Below are 27626 nucleotides of genomic sequence, written 5' to 3'. Positions count from 1 at the left end.
CATTTGCGCATAGGGAGTTAAAACAGCAGCAGCCCCCCAGGGGCCGCTGCCTCCAAAGCCAGGGGGGGGGGAAGGAGGAAAAAGAGACTGAGGGGACAAGGAGGGAGACGGGGGGGGGGGGGGGGACAAGGAAAACAGCAGAGCATGCTCATAAGGAGCATGCCCTGAGGGAGGGATACAGGCACAGGCAGGGGAGAGGGCTTTGGCCACGGGCAGGGAAGAGGGCAAAAGGAACGGGCGGGACAGGGCTCACACAGGCCATAGTGGGTAGGAGAGCGGGACTGTGAGAGGTCCGCCAGCCTCCCGATCCCGCTTCGGGTGCAACAGGAGGGGAGGCCAGCTCAGCCACAAGGGAGCATGCCAGCCCTCACCCTCCTGCTCCATCCAGGCCACAAATAAAAGGAAGACACATACCAACCAGCAGTCAAAACTCCGGGTCCTGGGCAGATTGAGGGGGGAAGGGAGGCACCACAGCTATAAATACCCAAGGGAGGGCCCCTGAAAGCCCGGGAAACTATTAAACCCCTGATTGGTGCACTCCTTCCCCCCCAACCATGGGACATACCACTATACCACTGACAAGTTTTACAGGCGGGGGAGGGGGCTAAAAACCTTTCCTGTATATTTCTTAACCCCTTAACTGCTCACCAGTCAGGGGGCAAGCTAGTTATGCACAGCTTGCCCCTCCATTCCTGCTGTGATAAAAGTGCAGGGACGCCGTTCCTATGAGATCCTGCAGGATTCGAGCCCTGGCATTCTTTCTGAGACAACCCTCATGTCCATTGAAAGCAACGGGCACTTTGTTTACCTGTGTCCTACAGAAGGTACCGTTCACTGACAGAATGCAATGGGATGCCTGCTAGGGTTGCCACCTTTCTTGCAAAAAAAAATATTGGCCGTGCTAATTTGCATAATTATTTGATGTATGCGTGACATCACAGGAAGTGATAGAAGAGATACAATTCATATGCAGGGCATTGAAATGGCACAGGGACCCTGCCTGTTTGGCAGCTCGGGCCATGGCCGCCAGGGCTGGTGCAAGAATTTTTGTCACCTTAGGCAAAACCTCATTTTCCCTCCCCTTTGTCTATGGCCCTTTGCCCCTGCCCTTTGGTCTCACCCTTGTTTGCACTGCCCCCCTTTTTAATGACTGTTAGACTATGTTCACACTTTAGGTTTTCCATGCAGATTTACACAGGAATATACCGTACGGAAATTCCGCTGCAGCAGAGTCCCATTAATTTCAGTGGGGTTCTGGCGCACTGTGCACACAGCAGAATTTCCGCACAGGAAATATCTGGCACAGAAATTCTAATTCTGGCATCCGCAGAAAAAATAAACATGTCTGTTCTTTCTGTGTATTCTGCTCAGAAATACATTGCCGTCTATGATAAAGCGAATTTCTGAGCAATCTTAGCCCCAGCATGTTCTGACACCGCTCCACTATCTTCAGAATATCCGCACATACATTTTCTGTGTGGACATTCGAGCTTTACAATCAAAATTGAGTAGGTGGACCCAGTGGCGTTGCGACCCGGGTGCGGGGGGTGAGGCCCGCACCGGGTGACACCAACCTAATGGGGTGACACCAAAATGCTCCGCAGCACCCCCCCCCCCCAGCTACACCGACACCCCCCATCTGTGCCTGACCGGCCTCCCGTCCGTCAGCAACCCCCCCGCGCCTTCACCTGCGATGTGTGTGCGGTGCGCCCGTCCGTCAGCAACCCCCCCCTTTCACCTGCACTGTGCGCCCGTCCGTCACCACACCCCCCCTCACCTTCACCAGCACTGTGCCCGGCCTCCGCTCCCACGTCTGCGCCGGCCTGACGTCACACCGCATGGCCGCGCAGGAGGACATCAGTTACGTCACTCGCAGGGCGCTTGTTGAGAAGGAGCGCTGCGCTGGATGGGTGAGTGTGTTTGTCTGTCTCTATCTATGTTTGTGTGTGTGTATGTGACTGTGTGTATGTGACTGTGTGTATGTATGTGACTGTGTGTGTGTATGTGACTCTGTGTGTATGTGACTGTGTGTGTGTGTGTGACTGTGTGTGTGTGTGTGACTGTGTGTGTTTGTGTGACTCTCTGAGGGTGTGTGACTCTGTGTGTGTGTGACTGTGTGACTGTGTGTGTTTGTGTGACTCTCTGAGTGTGTGTGACTCTGTGTGTGTCTGTCTGTGAGTGTGTGTCTCTCTGACTGTGTGTGTGTTTGTGTGTGTGTCTCTCTGTGTTTGTATGTGTTTTTTTTTGTGTGTGTGTGTGTGTGTGTGGGGGGGGGGTTGAACCAGCGATCTAATGTGGGGAGACTTTGACCCATTGTGGGGAACCTGCAAGGGAACCTGCGGCCTAGTGTGGGGAAACTACCAAATGTGCGGAGTCTATGCTACCTAATGTGGGGAGTCTATGCTACCTAATGTGGGGAGACTGCTACCTAATGTGGGAAATCTGTGCTACCAAATGTGGGGAGTCTATGCTACCTTATGTGGGGAGTCTTTGCTACCTTATGTGGGGAATCTGTGCTACCTAATGGGGGGAATCTGTGCTACCTAATGTGGGGAAATTGCTACCTAATGTGGGAAATCTGTGCTACCTAATGTGGGGAAATTGCTACCTAATGTGGGGTAACTGGTACCTACCTAATGTGGGGTAACTGGTACCAAATGTGGGGAATCTATGCTGCCTAATGTGGGGAAAAGATGCTACCTAATGTGGGGAACTGCTACCTACCTAATGTGGGGGAACTGCTGCCTACCTAATGCTCCCCCCCCTGGCAGTAGCACCCTCATCATCCACCAGCAACATCCCCCCCCACGACCAGCAGCAGCACCTCCATCAGCAGATCCTGATGGTGGATGATGGCGGTGCTCCTGCCAGGAGGATGATCCTGCCGATGGATGATGGGGATGATACTACCAGGGGGGATGGCCAGTAGCACCCCCATCATCCACTAGCAACACCACCAACACCCCCCTCCAGTGGTAATAGCATCAGCTAACGGATGTTGAGGGGTGTTACTGCGGTTGTGGAATTATATTCAGAGGGTGCACTGTATGGCAATGTTATATTCAGAGGGTGCAGTTTGTGGTAGTATTATATTCAGAGGGTGCACTGTATGGCAATGTTATATTCAGAGGGCGCAGTTTGTGGTAGTATTATATTCAGAGGGCGCAGTGGGTGGTAGTATTATATTCAGAGGTACAGTATGTGGTAGTATTATATTCAGTGGGTACAGTGTGTGGCGGTATTATATTCAGGGGTACAGTATGTGGCAGATTTATATTCAGGGGTACAGTAAGTGGCAGATTTATATTCAGAGGGTACAGTATGTGGCAGATTTATATTCAGAGGGTGCAGTTTGTGGTAGTATTATATTCAGAGGGCGCAGTGGGTGGTAGTATTATATTCAGTGGGTACAGTGTGGTGCGGTATTATATTCAGGGGTACAGTATGTGGCAGATTTATATTCAAGGGTACAGTATGTGGCAGATTTATATTCAGACGGTACAATTTGTGGCAGATTTATGTTCAGAGGGCACAGTGTGTGGTAGTATTATATTCAGAGGGCGCAGTGGGTGGTAGCATTATATTCAGAGGGTACAGTATGTGGTAGTATTATATTCAGTGGGTAAAGTGTGTGGCGGTATTATATTCAGGGGTACAGTATGTGGCAGATTTATATTCAGAGGGTACAGTATGTGTTGGTATTATATTCAGAATGTACAGTGTATGGTAGTATTATATTCAGTGGGTATGGTGTATGGAAGGTTTATAATCAAAGAGTATAGTGTATAGTAGTATTATATTTAGAGGATACAGTGTCTGGCAGGTTTATAATACTTGTTTTCATATAGAGGATGTTAATGTGCTGACATAGTGAGGAGACGTCTGGGCGTCACATTCTGCAGAGAGAAGATTTAGCAGGAACAAGTCTTGGTGGTATGTACCATCTGAATTAGATAAGGGAAGACTATAGAGAAGACGTCACCTGTAATCACTGATATCATTGTGTATTCTCCTCACCATAGAGAAGACGTCACCTGTAGTCACTGATATCATTGTGTATTCTCCTCACTATAGAGAAGACGTCACCTGTAATCACTGATATCATTGTGTAGTCTCCTCACTATGTCCTATCAGAGCTGTAGTCACTTGTCAGTTCTACAGTTAGGTCAGTGAAACTACGACTCCCAGCATAACCTCACCACTGCTCAAAGGGGTACTCTACTGGAAAACATTTTTTTTTAATCAACTGGTGCTACAAAGTTAAACAGATTTGTAAATTACTTCTATTAAAACATCTTAATCCTTCCAGTACTGATTAGCTGCTGTATAAGCGATTCACAGGAAGTTATTTTCTTTTTTAATTTCTTTTCTGTCTGACCACAGTGCTCTGTGCTGACACCTCTGTCCATGTCAAGAACTGTCCATAGTAGGAGCAAATCCCCATAGCAAACCTATCCTGCTCTGGACAGTTCCTGACATGGACAGAAGTGTCAGCAAATAGCACTGTGGTCAGACTGGAAAGAACTACACAACTTCCTGTGGAGCATACACCAGCTTATAAGTACTGTAAGTATTAAGATTTTAAATAGAAGTAATTTAAAAATCTGTTTAACTTTCTGGCACCAGTTGATATAAAAGTAAATGTTTTCCAGTGGAGTACCCCTTTAAGTAATTCTGGGAGCTGTATATTTAAATGGTGAAAACTTCTTTAACACTTTCCCATTCTGTGGCAACTGGTATATCTGATTATTATACTGGAATTTCTCACAATGCGCTACAACAGTGGTGTCTGTCACAACAGGCTAAAAACTTACTGAGGGGGGGGGGGGGGGAGGTATGGGGGTGACACCATTTTCTACTGCACCGGGTGACACCAACCCTAGCAACGCCACTGGGTGGACCCTGTAAAAGTATGTCCTGATGTGATTGCATGTATATTTACACCCTGTACATGATGTGAACAATGGACCAGTGCTCACATCATGTATGACAGGTCCTGGCAGCCAGGGACCTGCCAGTAGTGGCAATCATCAACGATCGCTCTAATGTTTGTCATTAACCCCTCATATGCCACGATCAAAGCAGGTTATGGCAATGCGGGCATTATATTCAAGAATGGAATCACCTGTGGCGATCTGGTGATCATTCAAAATGGTGGATGGAGGTCTTCTCACCTGCCTCCTCCGCTCTCCTAGGGTCCCGTTCATCAGAAAAAGGCTCATGCATGGAAATTGCTGGGTGTCCTATGGTTGCCTTGGCAACTGTACCCCCCAGCATCAGTTGTCTCTCTCCGCACCGCATTATGCAGATCGTGCAGGAGAGCAGCTTTGGACACTTAAATAAAAAAAACTCATGTCATCTCCATATTGCTAACACTATTTTTCACACACAAATAAAATAAATGAGTCAAACAAGTTACAGAATGGTTTAAAAAGGGGAACTTTATTTATTATATATAAAAATGTTTGTGTCGGGGATTTTTTGTAACCTCCATCACTCACAAAGAGCGTACAGTAACTAATACTCAGGACAGGAAAAACCTCCAGAGGGGAGGAAACCTGTAGGGAATCCATGGCTACTGTATTGCCCTTCCTCTGGGCATACTAAAGGAGGTTACCTCTAGAATTTGGGCAAATGTGTCTGTGTATGTGCGTGATTCGAGGGGCTGTGCCTTCATCCAAATTCTTCTGGAATAGGTCTGGAAATCTACGTCTTCATCCAACGTCTTGCTGTAGGTCCGGAAATGCTACTCCACATCCTGGAAATAGTGCATCTAAGATAGGAAAACAAAACATAGATTATCTACATGTTTATTATAGAAAAGCACATTGAACTGCACTAAAGACCTTTTGGACACAACAATGTGACACTTACCAGTCACAGTAGTGTATGTGACTTTGCATTCTCGGCCCCTACAGTGTCCAGCATCAGCCCCTCACTGATGAAGAATGAGCAGGAGCAGTGTTATATCTGCTCAGTGCTGCTCTCTGGTGGACAATAGTTATGACATCACATGTGTGACACGCTGTTACCTCCTGGGAGTTCTATTTCAGTAGTGCTGCTCTCTGATTGGCTGAAAAACAAAAAAGCTTTCTAATATATTCTGTATGACTGTTATCTAAGGGATTTTGGGGCAATTTTTTTTATTAAAATGGCGCTACTCCCTGTGGGTGCAATCTACTTGTTTCTCCTAACCAGACACTCAGTATTTGTAATATAATTTGGTGGCCCCAACAGCCTGGGCCCATAGGTTTCTTACACAGATCAGTGCGGCTCTGGCAGGCTCAATGAGCAGCGCTGGCTGCCGGGACGTTGGCGAGTGACATCCCTGACGTTGTGGTCTGGAGCGAAGGATGTCACTCGTCAGACAGCCCGGCAGCCACTGATTTAGCCAGTTCAAGATCAGACACCATGGTCCTAGATAGACATACATCACCACTGATCCCCTGTGGCTGTCCATCTGTTGCAAAACTACAACTCCCAGCATGCCCTGGGCATGCTTGAAATTGTAGCTTTGCAACAGTAGCACAGACGTCTGTCGAAGGGGGGAACCACACAAAATAAAGCAATGTGGGCTTTGAAAAACACCGCACATAAATCATGTTTAATCCCAGCCTAAGCCTAGGAGCAGATGCAATTCTTGTTTGATGTTTTTTTTTTTGCCAAGAAAAAAAAGCAACAAAAACTACCCCCCTCATTTCTTTTTTCTGCCATCTTTTGTGGAATTTTTGATAAAAACACTGGGGGGGGGGGGGGGGGGGTATTAAAACCTGTGAAGATAAAAAGTGGACCAGTTGCCCATAGCAACCATTCAGATCGCTTCTTTCATTTTTAAAAAGTCCTCTGAAACGTGAAAGAAGCGATCTGATTGGTTGCTATGGACAACTGGTCAACTTTATCTCTGGACAGGTTTTCATATATCTCCCCCAATGTGTATTATTATTATTATTATTTCCCCCCTGGCTTTTCCTAGATTCTTTCCTCCTGTGACTCAAGAAGAAAAACAAAAAACATGCTCTCGACATCCCACAGATTTGATAGTCTAAAAAGGCCATAAAAGGATGAAGAAAACCCTATTAGTGTCTGGCATTTCATATTACCCTATTGATTCCAACATAACATGTGCCTGCAGCGAGCATGGTGTTTTTTTCTGACAAACACGCCAAGTGTAATCCCAGACTAAATTAATGTTTTCACAATAAGTTGGGACAGGCTACAGGCTTTGCTATTGTGCTATATATTTGCATAGTTGCGGCGTACAGCAAGTGCCACATTTATGCGGCTGCGTTCTGATGGAATATATGGCTCTTGGCCTTTTGGCTAAGATCAAGTGTAGTATCTGTTCTTATCAGTGGTCTAGTCTCTGCCATTGATGTAGGATGGATGCTGCATGTAGGGGGCAGGTGCCTCGGGGCATTCCGGGTTCTGAGGAATCAGCTCGACGGCTGCTCTGATGTGATCTGTCCCCTCCAGGTCTCACCATGAGGCTGAGGAGGTTGAAGGCCGAGGTACTTCTGTGCCTCGGGGAGTGGTGACCCTGAGGTGCTGAAACTCACTGGGTGTAATAACTCACTGGGTGGAAGCTCTGCACCACGTACTCTTCACCTTTGGCAATCACCCCTTTGATTCCCGGCCTTCTGGCTAGGATCGGGGACATTTTTATAGATCCTGCTTGATGTCCGGCCGTACTTCACAGCGCATATTAATTTAATTATTTATGTCTGGTTTTTCACTGTGCTACTTGAACATGTTTTTGTTTGTCACAGGATTTGTCAGGATGCAGTAAGCCCTTCTGGGTGTCCCTCCTGGTGGTCCAGGGGAGGTGTGTGTGGCCATCAGATTCCGCACCTCCTGGCAAACCTCGGGCCTCCCTGCATAGGCAGGATGTATATAGCTTTGTGGGTGGATTCTTCGGCTGATGCCGGGAGCACTTATTGTCCCCTAGTACCTTTGATGAAAAGGGACAATGAGCCTGGACCCTTGCAGGTGCCTTCTGGCCCAGAGGGGAAGGGCGGTTTCATTGGGGGGGGGGGGGCTCTCTCATTTCAGAGAAGGGCTGTCACGATGCCGGCTGGCGGGTAGTGGATCCTCTGTGCCAGAGAGGGATTGGCGTGGACCGTGCTAGTGGATCGGTTCTAAGTCACTACTGGTTTTCACCAGAGCCCGCCGCAAAGCGGGATGGTCTTGCTGCGGCGGTAGTGACCAGGTCGTATCCACTAGCAACGGCTCAACCTCTCTGGCTGCTGAAGATAGGCGCGGTACAAGGGAGTAGACAGAAGCAAGGTCGGACGTAGCAGAAGGTCGGGGCAGGCAGCAAGGATCGTAGTCAGGGGCAACGGCAGGAGGTCTGGAACACAGGCTAGGAACATACAAGGAACGCTTTCACTGGCACAATGGCAACAAGATCCGGCAGGGAAGTGCAGGGGAAGTGAGGTGATATAGGGAAGTGCACAGGTGAAGACACTAATTGGAATCACTGCGCCAATCAGCGGCGCAGTGGCCCTTTAAATCGCAAAGACCCGGCGCGCGCGCGCCCTAGGGAGCGGGGCCGCGCGCGCCGGGACAGGACCGAGGGAGAGCGAGTCAGGTACGGGAGCCGGGGTGCGCATCGCGAGCGGGCGCTACCCGCATCGCGAATCGCATCCCGGCTGGAAGCAGAATCGCAGCGCCCCGGGTCAGTGGATCCGACCGGAGCGCTGCAGCGGAGAGAGTGTAGCGAGCGCTCCGGGGAGGAGCGGGGACCCGGAGCGCTCGGCGTAACAGTACCCCCCCCCTTGGGTCTCCCCCTCTTTTTAGGGCCTGAGAACCTGAGGAGCAGACTTTTATCTAGGATGTTGTCCTCAGGTTCCCAGGATCTCTCTTCAGGACCACAACCCTCCCAGTCCACTAGAAAAAAAGTTTTCCCTCTGACCTTTTTAGAGGCTAAGATCTCTTTGACAGAGAAGATGTCCGAGGAGCCGGAAACAGGAGTGGGAGGAACAGATTTGGGAGAAAAACGGTTGAGGATGAGTGGTTTAAGAAGAGAGACGTGAAAGGCATTAGGGATACGAAGAGAAGGAGGAAGAAGAAGTTTGTAAGAGACAGGATTAATTTGACACAAAATTTTGAAAGGGCCAAGATAGCGTGGTCCCAACTTGTAGCTAGGGACACGGAAGCGGACATATTTAGCGGAGAGCCATACCTTGTCTCCAGGGGAAAAAACGGGAGGAGCTCTTCTTTTCTTATCCGCGAACCTCTTCATGCGTGATGAAGCCTGTAGGAGAGAATTTTGGGTCTCTCTCCATATAATGGAAAGGTCACGAGAAATTTCATCCACAGCGGGCAGACCAGAGGGCAAGGGGGTAGGGAGGGGGGGAAGAGGGTGACGGCCGTACACCACGAAAAATGGGGATTTGGAGGAAGATTCAGAGACTCTGAAGTTATACGAGAATTCGGCCCATGGAAGGAGATCTGCCCAGTCATCCTGGCGGGAGGAAACAAAATGTCGCAAATAATCACCCAAGACTTGGTTAATTCTTTCTACTTGTCCATTGGACTGGGGATGATATGCAGAAGAAAAATTTAATTTAATCTTGAGTTGTTTACAGAGAGCCCTCCAGAATTTAGACACGAATTGGACGCCTCTATCCGAGACGATCTGCGTAGGCAATCCGTGAAGACGAAAAATGTGTACAAAAAATTGTTTAGCCAACTGAGGCGCTGAAGGAAGACCAGGAAGAGGGATGAAATGTGCCATTTTGGAGAATCGATCAACGACCACCCAAATAACAGTGTTGCCACGGGAAGGGGGTAAATCAGTAATAAAATCCATACCAATCAGAGACCAAGGCTGTTCGGGGACAGGCAGGGGATGAAGAAAACCAGCGGGCTTCTGGCGAGGAGTCTTATCCCGGGCACAGATAGTGCAGGCTCGCACAAAGTCCACAACATCCGTCTCCAGAGTCGGCCACCAATAGAAGCGGGAGATGAGTTGCACAGATTTCTTGATGCCCACATGACCAGCGAGATGGGAGGAGTGACCCCATTTGAGGATTCCGAGGCGTTGGCGTGGAGAAACAAAGGTCTTTCCTGGAGGAGTTTGCCTGATGGAGGCTGGAGAAGTGGAGATCAGGCAGTCAGGTGGAATGATGTGTTGCGGAGAGAGTTCAACTTCTGAGGCATCCGAGGAACGAGAGAGAGCATCGGCCCTAATGTTCTTATCGGCAGGACGAAAGTGAAACTCAAAATTAAATCGGGCAAAGAACAGAGACCACCGGGCCTGGCGAGGATTCAGCCGTTGGGCAGACTGGAGGTAGGAGAGGTTCTTGTGGTCGGTGTAAATAATAACTGGAAATCTTGATCCCTCCAGCAGATGCCTCCATTCCTCAAGTGCTAATTTAATGGCTAGAAGCTCTCGATCCCCGATGGAGTAGTTCCTCTCCGCCGGAGAGAAGGTCCTAGAAAAAAAAACACAAGTGACAGCATGCCCGGAAGAATTTTTTTGTAAAAGAACAGCTCCAGCTCCCACTGAGGAGGCATCAACCTCCAATAGGAAGGGTTTGGAAGGGTCAGGTCTGGAGAGCACGGGAGCCGAAGAAAAGGCAGACTTGAGTTGTTTAAAGGCGTCTTCCGCTTGAGGAGGCCACGACTTGGGATCGGCATTTTTTTTGGTTAAAGCCACGATAGGAGCCACAACGGTAGAAAAATGTGGAATAAATTGCCTGTAATAATTGGCGAACCCCAAAAAGCGTTGGATAGCACGGAGTCCGGAGGGGCGTGGCCAATCTAAGACGGCAGAGAGTTTGTCTGGATCCATTTGTAGTCCCTGGCCAGAGACCAAATATCCTAGAAAAGGAAGAGATTGGCATTCAAACAGGCATTTCTCAATTTTGGCATAGAGTTGATTGTCACGAAGTCTCTGAAGAACCATACGGACATGCTGGCGGTGTTCTTCTAGATTGGCAGAAAAAATTAGGATATCGTCCAGATATACAACAACACAGGAGTATAGCAGATCACGAAAAATTTCATTGACAAAGTCTTGGAAGACAGCAGGGGCGTTGCACAGGCCAAAGGGCATGACCAGATACTCAAAGTGTCCATCTCTGGTGTTAAACGCCGTTTTCCACTCATCCCCCTCTCTGATGCGGATGAGGTTATAGGCGCCTCTTAAGTCCAATTTAGTAAAGATGTGGGCACCTTGGAGGCGATCAAAGAGTTCAGAGATGAGGGGTAGGGGGTAGCGGTTCTTAACCGTGATTTTATTAAGACCGCGGTAGTCAATGCAAGGACGTAGGGAGCCATCTTTTTTGGACACAAAGAAAAATCCAGCTCCGGCAGGAGAGGAGGATTTACGGATAAAGCCCTTTTTTAAATTTTCCTGGACATACTCAGACATGGCAAGAGTCTCTGGGGCAGAGAGAGGATAAATTCTGCCCCGGGGTGGAGTAGTACCCGGGAGGAGGTCGATAGGGCAATCATAAGGCCTGTGAGGAGGTAGAGTCTCAGCTTGTTTTTTGCAGAAAACATCCGCGAAGTCCATATAGGCCTTAGGGAGACCGGTTACTGAGGGAACCACAGAGTCACGGCAAGGGTTACTGGGAACCGGTCTTAGACAGTCCTTGGAACAAGAGGGCCCCCAACTCTTGATCTCCCCAGTGGACCAATCCAGGGTTGGGGAATGAAGTTGAAGCCAGGGAAGTCCAAGGAGAATTTCCGAGGTGCAATTGGGGAGGACCAAAAGTTCAATCCTCTCGTGATGAGATCCGATGCTCATTAGAAGGGGCTCCGTGCGGAAGCGTATGGTACAGTCCAATCTTTCATTGTTTACACAATTGATGTAAAGGGGTCTGGCGAGACTGGTCACTGGGATGTTGAACCTGTTGACGAGAGAGGCCAAAATAAAATTTCCTGCAGATCCAGAGTCCAAGAAGGCCACGGTAGAGAAGGAGAAGGCAGAGGCAGACATCCGCACAGGCACAGTAAGACGTGGAGAAGCAGAGTAGACATCAAGGACTGTCTCACCTTTGTGCGGAGTCAGCGTACGTCTTTCCAGGCGGGGAGGACGGATAGGACAATCCCTCAGGAAGTGTTCGGTACTAGCACAGTACAGGCAGAGGTTCTCCATGCGGCGTCGTGTCCTCTCTTGAGGTGTCAGGCGAGACCGGTCGACCTGCATAGCCTCCACGGCGGGAGGCACAGGAACAGATTGCAGGGGACCAGAGGAGAGAGGAGCCGAGGAGAAGAAACGCCTCGTGCGAACAGAGTCCATATCTTGGCGGAGCTCCTGACGCCTTTCGGAAAAACGCATGTCAATGCGAGTGGCTAGGTGAATAAGTTCATGTAGATTAGCAGGAATTTCTCGTGCGGCCAGAACATCTTTAATGTTGCTGGATAGGCCTTTTTTAAAGGTCGCGCAGAGGGCCTCATTATTCCAGGACAATTCTGAAGCAAGAGTACGGAATTGTACGGCATACTCGCCAACGGAAGAATTACCCTGGACCAGGTTCAACAGGGCAGTCTCAGCAGAAGAGGCTCGGGCAGGTTCCTCAAAGACACTTCGGATTTCCGAGAAGAAGGAGTGTACAGAGGCAGTGACGGGGTCATTGCGGTCCCAGAGCGGTGTGGCCCATGACAGGGCTTTTCCGGACAGAAGGCTGACTACGAAAGCCACCTTAGACCTTTCAGTGGGAAACAGGTCCGACATCATCTCCAGATGCAGGGAACATTGGGAAAGAAAGCCACGGCAAAACTTAGAGTCCCCATCAAATTTATCCGGCAAGGATAGGCGTAGCCCAGGAGCGGCCACTCGCTGCGGAGGAGGTGCAGGAGCTGGCGGAGGAGATGACTGCTGAAGCTGTGGTAGTAACTGTTGTAGCATAACGGTCAGTTGAGACAGCTGTTGGCCTTGTTGCGCTATCTGTTGTGACTGCTGGGCGACCACCGTGGTGAGGTCAGCGACAACTGGCAGAGGAACTTCAGCGGGATCCATGGCCGGATCTACTGTCACGATGCCGGCTGGCGGGTAGTGGATCCTCTGTGCCAGAGAGGGATTGGCGTGGACCGTGCTAGTGGATCGGTTCTAAGTCACTACTGGTTTTCACCAGAGCCCGCCGCAAAGCGGGATGGTCTTGCTGCGGCGGTAGTGACCAGGTCGTATCCACTAGCAACGGCTCAACCTCTCTGGCTGCTGAAGATAGGCGCGGTACAAGGGAGTAGACAGAAGCAAGGTCGGACGTAGCAGAAGGTCGGGGCAGGCAGCAAGGATCGTAGTCAGGGGCAACGGCAGGAGGTCTGGAACACAGGCTAGGAACATACAAGGAACGCTTTCACTGGCACAATGGCAACAAGATCCGGCAGGGAAGTGCAGGGGAAGTGAGGTGATATAGGGAAGTGCACAGGTGAAGACACTAATTGGAATCACTGCGCCAATCAGCGGCGCAGTGGCCCTTTAAATCGCAAAGACCCGGCGCGCGCGCCCTAGGGAGCGGGGCCGCGCGCGCCGGGACAGGACCGAGGGAGAGCGAGTCAGGTACGGGAGCCGGGGTGCGCATCGCGAGCGGGCGCTACCCGCATCGCGAATCGCATCCCGGCTGGAAGCAGAATCGCAGCGCCCCGGGTCAGTGGATCCGACCGGAGCGCTGCAGCGGAGAGAGTGTAGCGAGCGCTCCGGGGAGGAGCGGGGACCCGGAGCGCTCGGCGTAACAAGGGCTTTGCGATGGACCGCATCCTTGTGCACGTTTTTTTGATTGTGACACGTTTGCACTTTTTCTTGCGCTCAGGTGATAGAAAGCAGGTTCCGCGGCTATTGAAAAACTAAGTGTGGTTTTCTAGCTGCACAGTTTATGCACTGATTTATAACATGACACTTTAGCAAAAGTAGCTCAGTTTTGCACAACAATCACTCTGGCTGGGACTAGGCTGATTGAGGGTTTAGAGCCGAGGTACTTTTGTGCCTCGGGGAGAGGTGATCCTAAGGTGACGGAACTCACTGGTAGTTAAAGCTCAGTTGGCGGTGTTGAAGACTACCAAGGCAGGATGGGGAACCACACAGTAGACAGGTGTACCAGGGATGGCTGTGGAGGGCAGCAGTCATCTCTGATGAGACCTGTTCCTGCTGGATCTGGTCTTAAGGTCCGGGTAGAGTGAAGGCCGAGGTGCACAAGTGCCCTAGGAGTGGTGACCCCAGGGTGCCGGAATTCACTTGGGATTCGCAACCCCACTTGAAGGAAAGCACGTAGCATGCACTTTTTCTCTCATTCTTCTGGGCACTCGCCCTTAGTATCCCGGCTTTCCGGCTAGGATCGGGGAATTTTTATAGATCCGGTTGGATGTCCGGGCAGTAGTATACACTGCACACATCCACTTATTTATTTATTTATTCTTTTTGTCACTGTGTCCACTTTTTGTGTTCTGTTTGTCCACTAGGATTTGGTAGGGTGCGGTAGCCCTTCTGGGTGTCCCTCCTGCCGGTTTAGTGGAGGTGTGTGTGGCCATGAGGTTCCTCACCTCCCTGCTTTACCCCGTGGCAACCCTATTTCGGCAGGATGCCAAACCGATTTTACTGGTTCCTTGGTAACAACCTGGTTAACACCTAGTTGTCTGCCGGGAACATTTTCGGTCCCTGAGTAGCTTCGGCGAAAGAGGACATTGAACCTGGAACCTTGCAGGTGCTTTTTGGCCCGGAGGCGAAGGGTTTGGTTTGTTGGGGGGCCTCTCCTTTCGGAGAAGGGCTTGCGATAGACCGCATCCTCATGCACGTTTTTTTGTGTGAACACTTGCACTTTTTACTTGCACTTGGGTGATTTGAGAGCATGTACCTCGGCTTTAAAAAAAAAAGAGTGAACACCACTGCACCACACACTCTTCACCTTTGGCACTCACCTTTTGCATCCCGGTCTTCTGGCTAAAGAATAGACATGTCTGTTTCTCCTGTGCATTCTGCTCAGAAATACATAGCCATCTATGAGATGGTGAATTTCCGAGCAGTCCTATTGATGGCATGTTCTGCCACTGCTTCACTACCTGCAGAACATCCGCACATTTATTTTCTTTGTGGACATTCGGCTGTATGAACATAGCCTTACAATCATCACCAAGGGGGACATGTATCAATGTTGGTGTAGGTAGACGTCTTTTTTAGATCACTTTGGTTGGTCTAAATGTGGTGCAATTGCACCAAATCTACCATACTTGTGCAAGGCACGTGATAAATTTTGTGCAAAGTTCTACATTTACACACAGTTCTATTTGTACACCTGATCTACACCTCACAGGAAAAGTGGACACAGGGATTTTGTTCTATTGCTTTGATGTCGAATACTATTGATGTTTTTTGTCCAACAGCAAAAACGCCAGAAAAACTGTCCCAGCTTTCTCCTGCGTTTTGTCAGTTTGTTTTGCATTTTTTTCATGTGTTTTTGCTGGTGTGTGGAAACAAAAAAATTTACAAAACTTTTTGTGGGTTTTTTCTTCGAAATTTAGAATGCGGAGTCAGATTTGGTGGATTGCGACAATGAACAGCGTTTTTTTTTGTTTGTTTTTTTAAATCTCAATTAAAGGGTTAACGAGGGCTGTGGGGGAGTGTTTTTTTAAATAACATTTTTTTTTCAATGTTTTGTGTTTTTTATCATTGAATTTTCAGGCTTAGTAGTAGAAGGCGTCTTGTAGACAGAATCCATTACTATGACAGGGCTTAGCGTTAGCCCACAAAACAGCTAGCACTAACCTCCAATTATTACCCCGGTACCCACCGCCACAGGGGTTCCGGGAAGAGCCGGTACCAACAGGCCCGGAGCGTCAAAAATGGTGCTCCTGGGCCTAGGCGGTAACAGGTTGGCGTTATTTAGGCTGGGCAGGGCCAGTAACAATGGTCCTCGCCCACCCTGGTAACGTCAGGCTGTTTCTGCTTGGTTGGTATCTGGCTGATACTGAAAAAATTTGGGAACCACAAATGTTTTTTTTATTTATAAAAAAAAAAAAAAAAAAAAAAACGCATAGGGTTCCCCTTATTTTCAGTATCAGCCAGATACCAACCAAGCAGCAACAGCTTGACGTTACCAGGGTGGGCGAGGACCATTGTTACTGGCCCTCCCCAGCCTAAATAATGCCAGCATGTTACCGCCTAGGCCCAGGAGCGCCATTTTTGACGCTCCGGGTCTGTTGGTACCGGCTCTTCCCAGCACCCCTGTGGCGGTGGTACCGGGGTAATTATTGGAGGTTGGCGCTAGCTGATTTTGGGGCTAACGCTAAGCCCTGTCATAGTAATGGATTCCGTCTATAAGACGGCCTCCACTACTAACCCTGAAAATTCAATTATAAAAAAAGACGGTCACATTGAAAAAAAATTGTATTTAAAAAAAAACACTCCCCCACAGCCCTTGTTAACCATTTTAATGAAATTAAAAAAAATGCTGGTCATCATCGCAGTCCACCGAATCTGACGTAGTCCTCCGCATTCATGTATCTGAAATGAGAAGAAAAGTAAAGCAAGAAAGATGGGTTAGTAAATTTTTTGTGCTCTCCCCTGGGAAAAGCGCATATAATGCAGCGTGTTCCTAAACAGTGAGCCTCCAATTATTGCTAAACTAAAACTCTCATCATGGGGGGTTGTAGTTAAGCAACAGCTGTAGGCACACTGGTTGCAAAACACTGAGAGTTTGTTACTTAACTCGGTGTTTCCCAACCCGTGCGCCTCCAGCTGTTGCAAAACTGTTGCATCTGAGTTTTTTTTTGCGCAAATGATACATTCCAGTCCACTGGATTAAGTTGTCTACGGTACACCAAGCAAGCGACAACTTTATAAAATCATTCACCAAATAAAACGCAGATCAAATGCAAAAAAAGTACAATTACGCAAAATCTGTAGACATAAAAAGTAGTCTAAAGGCAATGATACATGTCCCCCTAAGTAGCTACACCCTACAGACAGGCTGACTCAGCAAGCAGCAGCTCAGATAAAAGATTGCTGCTATTGGAGCCTGTGGGAGACTTAGGGAGAGAAGGACTGTCTGCGACTGCCTGTTAACCCCTTAAGGACAATGGATACAAATGTGTGTCTTGAAGCCATTGGACTTAACGCTCCAGGATGTATATTTACATCCTGTACATGATGTGAGCACCGGACTGATGCTCGTATCATGCACGGCAGGTCCCGGCTGCTATCAGCAGCCATTGACCCGCTAGTAATGGTGGAAATCAACAATCGCACTGATGTCGGTCAATAACTCCTCAGATACCATGATCAATATAGATCACGGCATCTGTGGCAATGCGGTTATCCAGTGATCATCCAAAATTGCGGACGGAGGTCCCCTCACCTGCCTCTGCCACTCTCTTGGGGTCTTCTCTGGTCTGACATCAAGCATACCAGAGAAGAAGATGCCTATGCATAGCACTGAACAGTCTTAGCAATCAAATAATTGCTATGAATAGTCCCCTATGGGGACATAAAAAAGTGTAAAAAAATTTTTTATAAAAAAATCTTAATCCTTTCAATATTTATCAGCTGCTGAAGTTAAGTTGTTCTTTTCTGTCTGGCAACTGTGCTCTCTGCTGACATCTCTGCTTGTCTCAGGAACTGCAGTAGAAGAAGTTTACTATGGGGATTTGCTTCTACTCTGGACAGTTCCCGAGACAGATGTCATCAGAGAGCACTTAGACAGAAAAGAACAACTCAACTTCAGCAGCTCATAAGTACTGAAATGATTAAGATTTTTTAATAGAAGTAATTTACAAATCTGTTTAACTTTCTGGAGCCAGTTGATATATAAAAAAAAGTTTTTTCCTGGATAACCCCTTTAACAAAAGGTGTAAAATCTCCCTCTCCCAATAAAAATGTAAATAGCTCTTTTTTTCCATTTTACCCCCAAAAAGTGAAAAAAAAAATGTTTTAAACATTTTTAATATCACCGTGTGCATAAAAGTCCAAACAAAGTATAATGTTAATGATCCTTTACGGTGAACAGTGTAAACATTACGTAAACGTAAAAAAAAATTCCAAAATTGCTGCGTTTTGGTCACATCACATACCCATAAAAATGAATGTGACTAAAAAGTCACATATACGCAAAAGTGGTGCTAAAAAAACGACAGGTCATTGTGCAAAAAATGGTCTCTCATACAGCCCTGTATACGGAAACATGGAAAAGTTATAGGTGGTCAAAATAGGGCAATTTTAAATATACTGATTTTGCAGTTTGAGATTTTTCAAAAGCAGTACAATAATAGAAAAGTATGTAAAGATGGGTATCATTTCAATCGTATTGACCCACAGAATAAATAAAACATGCAATTTTTTTCCGTAAAGTGTACAGCGTGAAAACGAAACCTTCCAAAATTTGCATAACTGCAGTTTTCGTTTAAATTTCCTCACACAAATAATAATATTTTGGGGTTTGGTGTACATTTTATGGCGAAATGAGTGACATCATTACAATTACAATTGGTTCTAGCAGTGGTTGCGCAAAAAACAAGCCCTCATATTGGTCTGTGGATGGAAGGCGAGGAGGAAAAAACAAAATGCTAAAATAATATTGGCCTGGTCCTTAAAGGGGAACTCCGCCCCAAAACATCTTATCCCCTAGCCAAAGGATAGGGGATAAGATGTCTAAATGCTGGGGTCCCGCCACTGGAGACCCCCGCAATCTCTCCTGCAGCACCCACTTGTCATCAGCTTGGAGCAATGATCGCTCCATGTCTGATGACTCACGATACAGGGGTCGGATCCCCCTGATCCCCCGGCAGTGACGCTGGCATAACTTCTGGGGGAAGTAGCCACTAGCTACTTCTAGTAGAACCAGGGGGGCACTAGACCAAGACCTGACCCAGACCTCAAACCAGGACCCTTGTTTCTCACATAAGCAACAGCCATGACACCTCTCTTTTGCATACCACTACCACTCCTCACCTACATTTCACAAGCACCCCTCTCATGCACCCCACTTGCTCCCCTCTCTTTCACTCCACGTGCACCCCTCTCTTTCACTCCACTTGCACTCTTCTCATGCACCCCACTTGCACCCCTCTCTTTTTCACTCCACTTGCACCCCTCTCTTGCACTCCACTTGCACCCCTCTTATGCATCACACTTGCAACCCCCTCTTTTTCACTCCACTTGAACCCCTTTTTTGCACTCCACCTGCACTTTTCTTATGCAACCCACTTGCTCCCCTCTCTTTTTCTCCACTTGCGCCCATCTCATGCACTCTGCTTGCACCCCCCTCATCCACACAGCTACTACAACTTCTCCCATGCACTCTACCATAACTCACATTCTGCACATTACCATTTTTATTCACATTTTTGCTCTCACCTTGACTCTTGTCTACACTCTCACTCTCTCCCTTGATGTGTTACAGGCTGGGCTGGCTGGCGGGGTCTATTGCTCCAGGTATAAGAGTTGCCGGTTTAAGGATTGGAGCTGCACTGCTCTTCTGTCCAGTCTCTTGGGGCACAAATACAGGCTCTGCCTCCAGCATAGGTGGCCCCACCCCCTTATACAATGTCAATGATCTTGGCGGGAGCTGTCCCTTCGGACGCACTTCAGCCCCACCTACTGCAGCTAACACACAGGGAACCTCCCCCTTCACAGGGGAGTGCCCCGCAGCACCAGAACCAGTACCGACCGCATCACCTAGGGAACCACCCCCTGAACCAACAAGATCCGGCACCTGGACCCTCCCCACCTCACAGGGGAGTGCCTTGCAGTGCCAGGACCTGTACCGCCTAATTCAACCGAAGGACCGCCCCGCCTACCCCAAATGGGTGAGTCTGCTGCCATTTTCTGGTGCCTGGACACCCTCCTCCCTCACAGGAGGGTGCCCTTTTTTTCTATAGCGAATGGGGTCTGTCGGGCTCCGCTGTTTTTCAGCAGCAGTAGCGGGTGGAAAAAACATTGCTTGATGTATTTTTCCTCCCGCTATTTTCTCTGGCTGCCGTGTGACAACGTTAGTGTGAAAGGGGCCTAATAGATGTGTGTATGTTTGATGTGTGCATATATGTAATGCATGTATGATAGATGTGTGTAAGCTAGATGTATGTATGCTTGTGTGTGTATGTATGATGTGTGTGTGTCTGTATGATAGATGTGAGTATATATGATAGATGTGTGTGGGGGGGGCTGAAACTATATACTGGGGACTTCAACTTAATAAAGTGGAGCAACCATCTACAATGGGACCTACCTACAGGGAGTAACCCCTACTTATAGGAGGCTGCTACTGCCTTCAGGGAGTAAATACTAACAGGTATCTACATGGGGACCTACCTACAGGCACTTACCTACTCGGCACACCTCGGTAATGGGGGAAACCATGTAAAAGGATGTACTTAATGGAGGTACCTACCTACTCTTTCCCCAATTGCCATATCTACTTACTCTACTGTGTGAGAATCCAAGGGTTTATTATTACTGTATGGAGCGCTATACAGAAGGAACCTAAAATGTTTGTCTGCCAGGTTCTGTGGAGACGAACTGTGGATGGAAGAATCGGCATGACGGTCTGGGCTGGATGGAGAAGAAAAAGGAAAAGTTAATGACTCCGATCACAGACGATGTCACCTGCTGTAACTGTATGTAATCAATGATATGGTTTGTAGAGCCGAGTCACTACTATATGGTCACTACTGTATGCGGGATATTAGTGTGTGTACAGTGGTTTTATTCAGTATCAGTATGGTAATATTATCCCAACATTATATGGTGGTAATGGTAGTGGTCATATTGTGGCGGTATTAAGATGTGTACGTCAGAGTACCCCTTTAAAGAGGCAGAGATTTTTCATTTTTGCACTTTCGTTTTTCCCTCCTAGCCTTTTAATGTTTTGAATTTCCCACCTTACCCATATGGGGCTTTTTTTCCCCACTGCCAATTGTACTTTGTAATGACTTCACTCGTTTTAGCACAAACTGTTAAAAATAAAATACCGGAGCAACGGGGGGAATGTAGGAAGTCGAGTTAAAGTTTTTTTTGTTTATATTTGCAGCCCAGCACAGTAATATGTAGTACAGTACAGAGTGCCAGCGCCGGCGGCCCACAACTCATAGGAGGATGAGGAGAAGAGCGCTTGCGGGTGACATGATTAGTTCAACAATATGGGGGACAGCGCAGTGCTGGGCTGATAATTTATTTGGGGGGGAGGGGGTTGGGAGAGAAGCAGCACTCACGGGTCACATGATTGGAGGGGTGGAATATACTGTTAAATACCGTGGAACCGCCATAACTTTCGAAAATACCGTGATACGCATTATTTGTCATTCCGCACAGCTCTAGTCACTAGACCTGATTTAAGCTTAAGAGACAAAAAAGAAAGGAGGTATAATGCGATAATAAATATAATAGAATGACATATCTACACAGCCATACAGAAATGCTAGTCAATAATGGTCCTCAAGCTGTGCTTAGTGTGGATTACAGCAATAAAGAGATATATAGCTATATTGCCACATTAGTTTCAAGAGGCTACACACCTATAGATAAAGTTCTTAGAGCGATACTTCGGCCGAATAATTGATGCCCAGTAGCTACTTAGCAACCCCAATATTATTAAAAACGTTGTCGGCTGTACAGAATAAATATGAGACATAATTCCATAGATTAATGTGAGATAAATTAGTAAAAATGACGTAAGTATAAGCTGTATCAAGGTGCTAAATAGTTCACAAAAAGCACGAAAAATATGAGGCAAAATTTAAAAGAAACGCATTGTAAAAAGTGCATCCATATGTAAATATAATACTAATTAAATAAATAATTATTGCCTGTCTAATAAACAAATAATGCTGGAAGGGATGGACAAACATGTTTGAATACCAAAAGGGATGGACAAATAAATTCATATGTATAGAGCACAGAATAGTCTGATAAGCTTGTGGGGGTGTAGGGTATATGGGGTGTAGCTGTGCAGTGATGAAAGGATGCTGGTTTAACCCTTAACTGTCGTGATGCCAGGGTGAGGGCTCCTCTGTATATGCTTGTCCTATTGCCACCCGCCCCAAAAGAGCGATAGGGAGGTATAATAATTGATTGTCCACAACCGGAGGTTTTTAGAAAACTGTCTGAACTTTTACTGCAGGTTTTATGCACAGGAACAGTCTTTGTACAATCAGAGTCTATGAGGATCCTGACAGTTGGTTGTGACCTTGTGAGTTTTATGCTCAGGAGATTTATATGCGCTGTTCCGCTGGAACAGGGAGGATGCTACTGGAGCAAAGTAACTCTGACTTTGGGGACCACCATACAAGATATACGGTATACCATACGGTACCGGGACACGACAATAGCATATCAAATTAGGCAGCACATAATGAACAAGACATAAACTAGTGCAGGGAGGGAGAGCTTGCAGGTGAGCGGGCCGCAGCACCAGGGGAAGAGCAGCTGTTCCGGGCGCTGTTAGGGCTTACTGTATCATGGCCGTGTGAGAGTGGAATGTCCTCTGGCGCGGTAAGATCATTTTCAGATGCCTGGGTCAGGTGGAGCGCCGGGTCTGAGGTAGAGCGGCGATGCAGCTGAGTATGGAAAAGATCGCTGCATCTCGCTGGTCCTTTGGTGAAAGCATGCGCCCAGTGTTGCCGCCGCCATCTTGGGAGCAGGCCGCGTGGGGGGTGAAGGTGACTTTTGTCAGCGTGGAGTGCTGGACTGGCTTCCTTCTCCTGTTAGGCATGGCGGGGATGTTCTGTGCAGCTTCCCGGTGAGTCAGGCAGGTGAATGAACCGGCGGGGAATGCTGAATATAGTCTCTATATAATAGTGTAGGCTTAAGGACGGAGCTCAGCTAGCGCACGTCTATCCATCTCGGCACCGGGCCACGCCCCCAGTTTCTTTAATCTTTAAAAAGGACTCTGTAAAGTGAAAGAAGCGATCTGATTGGTTGCTATGGACAACTGGTCACTTTTCCTCTGCACAGGTTTTCATACATCTCCCCCAATATGTATTACTATTATTATAATAGGCTTTTTTTTTTCCCCCTTTGGTGTTTTTTTTTTCCTTCCCCAGCTTTTCTTGTTACAAGTCATGTGATTTTTTCATCATGTGATTTCTATTGAAAAATTGGGAAGAAAAACGCCAAAACTTCATAAAAAAAACTATACTCGCGGCCTCCCACAAATTTGATAGCCTAATAACCCCATAAAAGGATGAAGAAAACACCATTGGTGTCTGGGGTTTATACGTGACCACAGCGAGCATTGTTTTTTTTTTTTACAAACGTGTCAGGTATAATCCCATCCTAAATGAATGTTTCCACAATAGGTTGGAACAGGCTGCAGGCTGTGCTATATATTTGAATTGCGGCGTACAGCGCGTGCTGCATTTATGTGGCGTCTTTCAGCTGGCATATATGGCTTTCTGTGCTGGTGAATGCAGTGGGCACTTACTAGGTGTGGTTTCCTAGGTGCACAGTTTACGCACTGATTTATTACTTGCAACTTTTGCAGAAGTAGCACATTTTTGCACAACAACCACTCCGGCCGTGACCAGACTGACCGAGCTAATAACCAAGATGCCTGTCACGCCGAGCGCTCTGGGTCCCGCTGCTTCCCCGGAGCGCTCGCGGCGTGCTTCTGTATGCAGCGCTCCGGTCAGCACCGCTGACCGCGAGCGCTGCTTCCATGTTGTCGGAGGGGACGCGATCCGAGGTGCGGGACGTGCCCACTCTCGGATCGCGTCCCGTGTCTCTCACCCACCACGTCCTCCTTCACTGCCCTCCCGGTGCGCACGGCCCCGCTCTCTAGGGCGCACGCGCACCGGCTCTATGAAATTTAAAGGGCCAGTGCACCACTAATTGATGCCTGGCCCAATCAGTTCAAAACATATAAAAACCCACTTCCCCTTCCTGTCCTTGCCGGATCTTGTTACCTTATGCCCTGAGAAAGCGTTTAGTGTGTCCCAAGCCTGTGTACCTTGACCTTCTGCTGTTGCCCCTGACTACGAACCTCGCTGCCTGCCCTGACCTTCTGCTACGTCTGACCTCGCCTCTGTCTAGTCCTTGTGTACCGCGCCAGTCTCAGCTGCCAGAGAGGTCGAGTCGCTACTGGGGAACACGACCTGGTAGTTACTGCCGCAGCAAGTCCATCCTGCTTTGCGGCGGGCTCTGGTGAACACCAGTAACTGCTTAGAACCGATTCCCCAGTACGGCCCGCGTCATTGCCTCTCTGGTACAGGGGATCCACCTCCAGTGTCTTCACCAGCCGCTAGTCCGGACCCTGACAGTAGATCCGGCCATGGATCCCGCTGAGGTACCGCTGCCAAGCCTCGCTGATCTAACCTCCGTGGTTGCCCAGCAGTCCCAGCAAATTGCTCAACAAGGACAACAGCTGTCGCAGTTGACCGCCATGATTCAACAGCTCCTGCCTCCACAGCCTCAACCGCCAGCTCCAGCATCTCCTCCTCTCCGAGCTGCTGCTTCTTCTGCTAGAGTCCGCCTGTCTCTCCCAGATAAGTTTGACGGGGACTCTAAAAATTGCCGGGGATTCCTGTCCCAATGCTCCCTGCACTTGGAGATGTTGTCAGACCAATTCCCCACTGAACGGTCTAAGGTGGCATTCGTTGTCAGTCTACTTTCTGGGGAGGCCTTGGTCGGGGCCACGCCGCTTTGGGACCGCAACGATCCTGCCACTGCCTCAGTCCAGTCCTTTTTTTCTGAAGTCCGCAGTGTCTTTGAGGAACCTGCCCGTGCCTCATCCGTGGAAACTGCCTTACTGAACCTTGTCCAAGGAGACTCTACCGTGGGCGAATACGCCATACAATTCAGGACTTTGGCCTCTGAGTTGGCCTGGAACAATGAGGCTCTCTGCGCGACCTTTAAAAAAGGTTTATCCAGCCATATTAATGATTGTCTGGCCGCACGAGAGATACCCTCCTCCCTGACTGAACTAATCCACCTGGCTACCCGCATTGATATGCGCTACATTGAGAGAAGTCCACCAGGAGAAAGATCTCGTTCGCACCAGGCGATACCCGCGCCTGGCTCCTCTCTTCCAGCATCCTTTGCAGTCTGTTACTGTGCCTCCCGCTGAGGAGGCCATGCAAGTGGGCCGGTCTCGCCTGACCCGGCAAGAGAGGACTCGCCGGAGGAACGAGAACTTATGCCTATACTGTGCGAGCTCAGAACATTTCCTAAAGGATTGTCCTCTTCGTCCTCAGCGTCAGGGAAACGCTCGCACCTAGTGATCGTGGGAGAGGCGTCACTGGGTGTAAATTCTTCCTCTCCGCGCCTGACTATTCCAGTGCGGATTTCTCCAGCTGATAAAGCCTCCTTCTCTGCGGAGGCATTCTTGGACTCTGGTTCAACAGGAAACTTCATAAAAGCCTCTTTCATCAACCGGTTTAACATCCCTGTTATCCGTCTAGTCAAGCCCTTCTACATTTCCTCTGTTAACGGAGAACACCTGAATTCTACCGTGCGTTACCGCACGGCCCCTGTACGCATGACCGTGGGGGTTCTCCATCAAGAAAGGATTGAATTCTTTGTCCTGCCTAACTGCACCTCAGACATCCTTCTTGGCTTACCCTGGCTCCAGCGGCATTCTCCTACCCTCGACTGGACCACGGGGGACATAAAATCCTGGGGTTCTTCCTGCCACTCACGCTGCCTTAAGTCGCTTCCCACCAGCCAAGTCTCTAATGCTTCTCCTTTGCTCGGCCTTCCAAAGGCCTATCAAGACTTTTCTGACGTCTTTTGCAAAAAACAGGCAGAGGTCTTACCACCACATAGGCCCTACGACTGCCCTATTGACTTGCTCCCTGGGACCACGCCGCCCCGTGGCAAGATTTACCCTCTTTCCGCTCCGGAAACTGAGGCCATGTCGGAATATATTCAGGAGAATCTCAAAAAAGGTTTCATCAGGAAGTCTTCTTCTCCTGCTGGAGCAGGATTCTTCTTTGTTGCCAAGAAGGATGGGTCTCTACGCCCTTGTATTGACTACCGTGGCCTCAATAAGATCCCTATAAAGAACCGCTACCCTCTGCCACTCATCTCGGAACTCTTTGACCGGCTGCGCGGAGCAAAGATTTTTACCAAGCTTGACCTCAGGGGCGCGTACAATCTCATCAGAATTCGTGAAGGAGATGAGTGGAAAACTGCTTTTAACACTAGAGATGGTCACTTCGAATAGCTGGTCATGCCATTCAGTCTTTGCAACGCCCCTGCAGTCTTCCAAGACTTTGTCAATGAGATCTTCCGGGACTTGTTGTATACTTGCGTGGTGGTCTATCTCGATGATATTCTAATCTTCTCCTCCAACCTAGAGGAACACCGCCTCCATGTTCGCCAAGTGCTCCAGCGCCTCCGAGTTAACCATCTCTACGCCAAAATTGAAAAATGCCTCTTTGAACGTACCTGTCTTCCTTTCCTAGGATATCTGGTCTCAGGACAGGGCCTTCAAATGGACACCGATAAGCTCTCCGCAGTCTTGGATTGGCCACGCCCCTCTGGACTTCGCTCTATCCAGCGCTTCCTCGGATTCGCTAATTACTACCGTCAGTTTATCCCCCACTTCTCCACCATCGTGGCTCCCATTGTGGCTCTGACCAAGAAAGATGCGAATCCGAGATCCTGGCCTCCCCAAGCGAAAGAAGCTTTTACTCGCCTTAAGGCCGCCTTCGCCTGCGCACCAGTCTTGACTAGGCCTGATCCACTGAAGCCATTCTTCCTCGAGGTGGATGCCTCTTCAGTAGGAGCCGGGGCGGTTCTTCTTCGGAAAAATGCTAAAGGAAAAAACGTCACTTGCGGTTTTTTCTCTAAAACATTTTCTCCTCCTGAAAAAAATTACGCTATTGGTGACCGAGAATTGCTGGCCATTAAAATGGCACTCGAGGAGTGGAGGCATCTCCTGGAAGGGTCTCTCCACCCGATCACCATCTACACTGACCACAAAAATCCGTCATACCTACAGTCCGCTCAGCGCTTAAATCCTCGCCAGGCCAGGTGGTCATTGTTCTTCGCTCACTTTAATTTCCAGATACATTTTCGTCCTGCAGACAAGAATGTCAGGGCGGATGCCCTTTCTCGTTCCACTGATTCCACGTAGGCAGAAACCTCTCTCCGACACATCGTTCCCCCTGAGTGTCTGATCTCTGCTGCTCCGGCTTCCCTGGCACCAATTCCTCCAGGAAAAACATTTGTCCCTCCACGTCTTCGCTTCTGGACTCTCAAATGGGGTCACTCCTCCCACTTGGCGGGTCACGCTGGAATAAAAAAATCCACTCAGTTGATTGCCAGACACTATTGGTGGCCTTCCCTTGAAAAAGATGTAACTGACTTTGTACGCTCCTGTACTGTCTGCGCACGTGATAAAATTCCTCGCCAAAGGCCCGCGGGTCTTCTTCTTCCTCTGCCAGTACCCGAGAGCCTTGGTCACACATAGCGATGGACTTCGTCACTGACCTTCCTGTATCCCATGCAACACTGTCATTTGGGTGGTCGTTGATCGATTCTCCAAAATGGCCCATTTCGTTCCACTCTCTGGCCTCCCTTCTACGCCACAATTGGCGAAGCATTTCTTTTTGCGCATTTTTCGTCTCCACGGACTGCCTACACATATCATCTCCGATAGAGGCGTTCAATTCGTCTCGAAATTCTGGAGAGCACTCTGCACCCAATTAAAGATTAAATAGAATTTTTCCTCCTCCTACCACATGCAATCTAA

At 48.5% G+C, this 27626-nt stretch overlaps 1 long non-coding RNA gene and 1 pseudogene across 1 annotated transcript; one reads left to right on the top strand and one right to left on the bottom strand.

Annotated features, from left to right (window-relative positions):
- Positions 1-5423: 5423 nt before the first annotated feature.
- On the bottom strand, positions 5424-6063 carry LOC130308633 (uncharacterized). Its single transcript, XR_008857587.1, has 2 exons — positions 5875-6063; positions 5424-5802 (listed from the first exon to the last, which is right to left on the bottom strand). It is a non-coding gene; the product is annotated as an uncharacterized LOC130308633 (long non-coding RNA).
- A 1243-nt stretch (positions 6064-7306) lies between these two features.
- LOC130344681 (U2 spliceosomal RNA) lies at positions 7307-7476 on the top strand (annotated as a pseudogene).
- The last annotated feature ends 20150 nt before the right edge of the window (positions 7477-27626 follow it).

This window comes from Hyla sarda, chromosome 1, assembly GCF_029499605.1.
Source record: "Hyla sarda isolate aHylSar1 chromosome 1, aHylSar1.hap1, whole genome shotgun sequence".
In the NCBI taxonomy this organism is placed as follows: Eukaryota; Metazoa; Chordata; class Amphibia; order Anura; family Hylidae; genus Hyla; species Hyla sarda.
The sequence above is the reverse complement of the archived record's forward strand: the minus strand, read 5'-3'. Positions and strand labels throughout refer to the sequence as shown.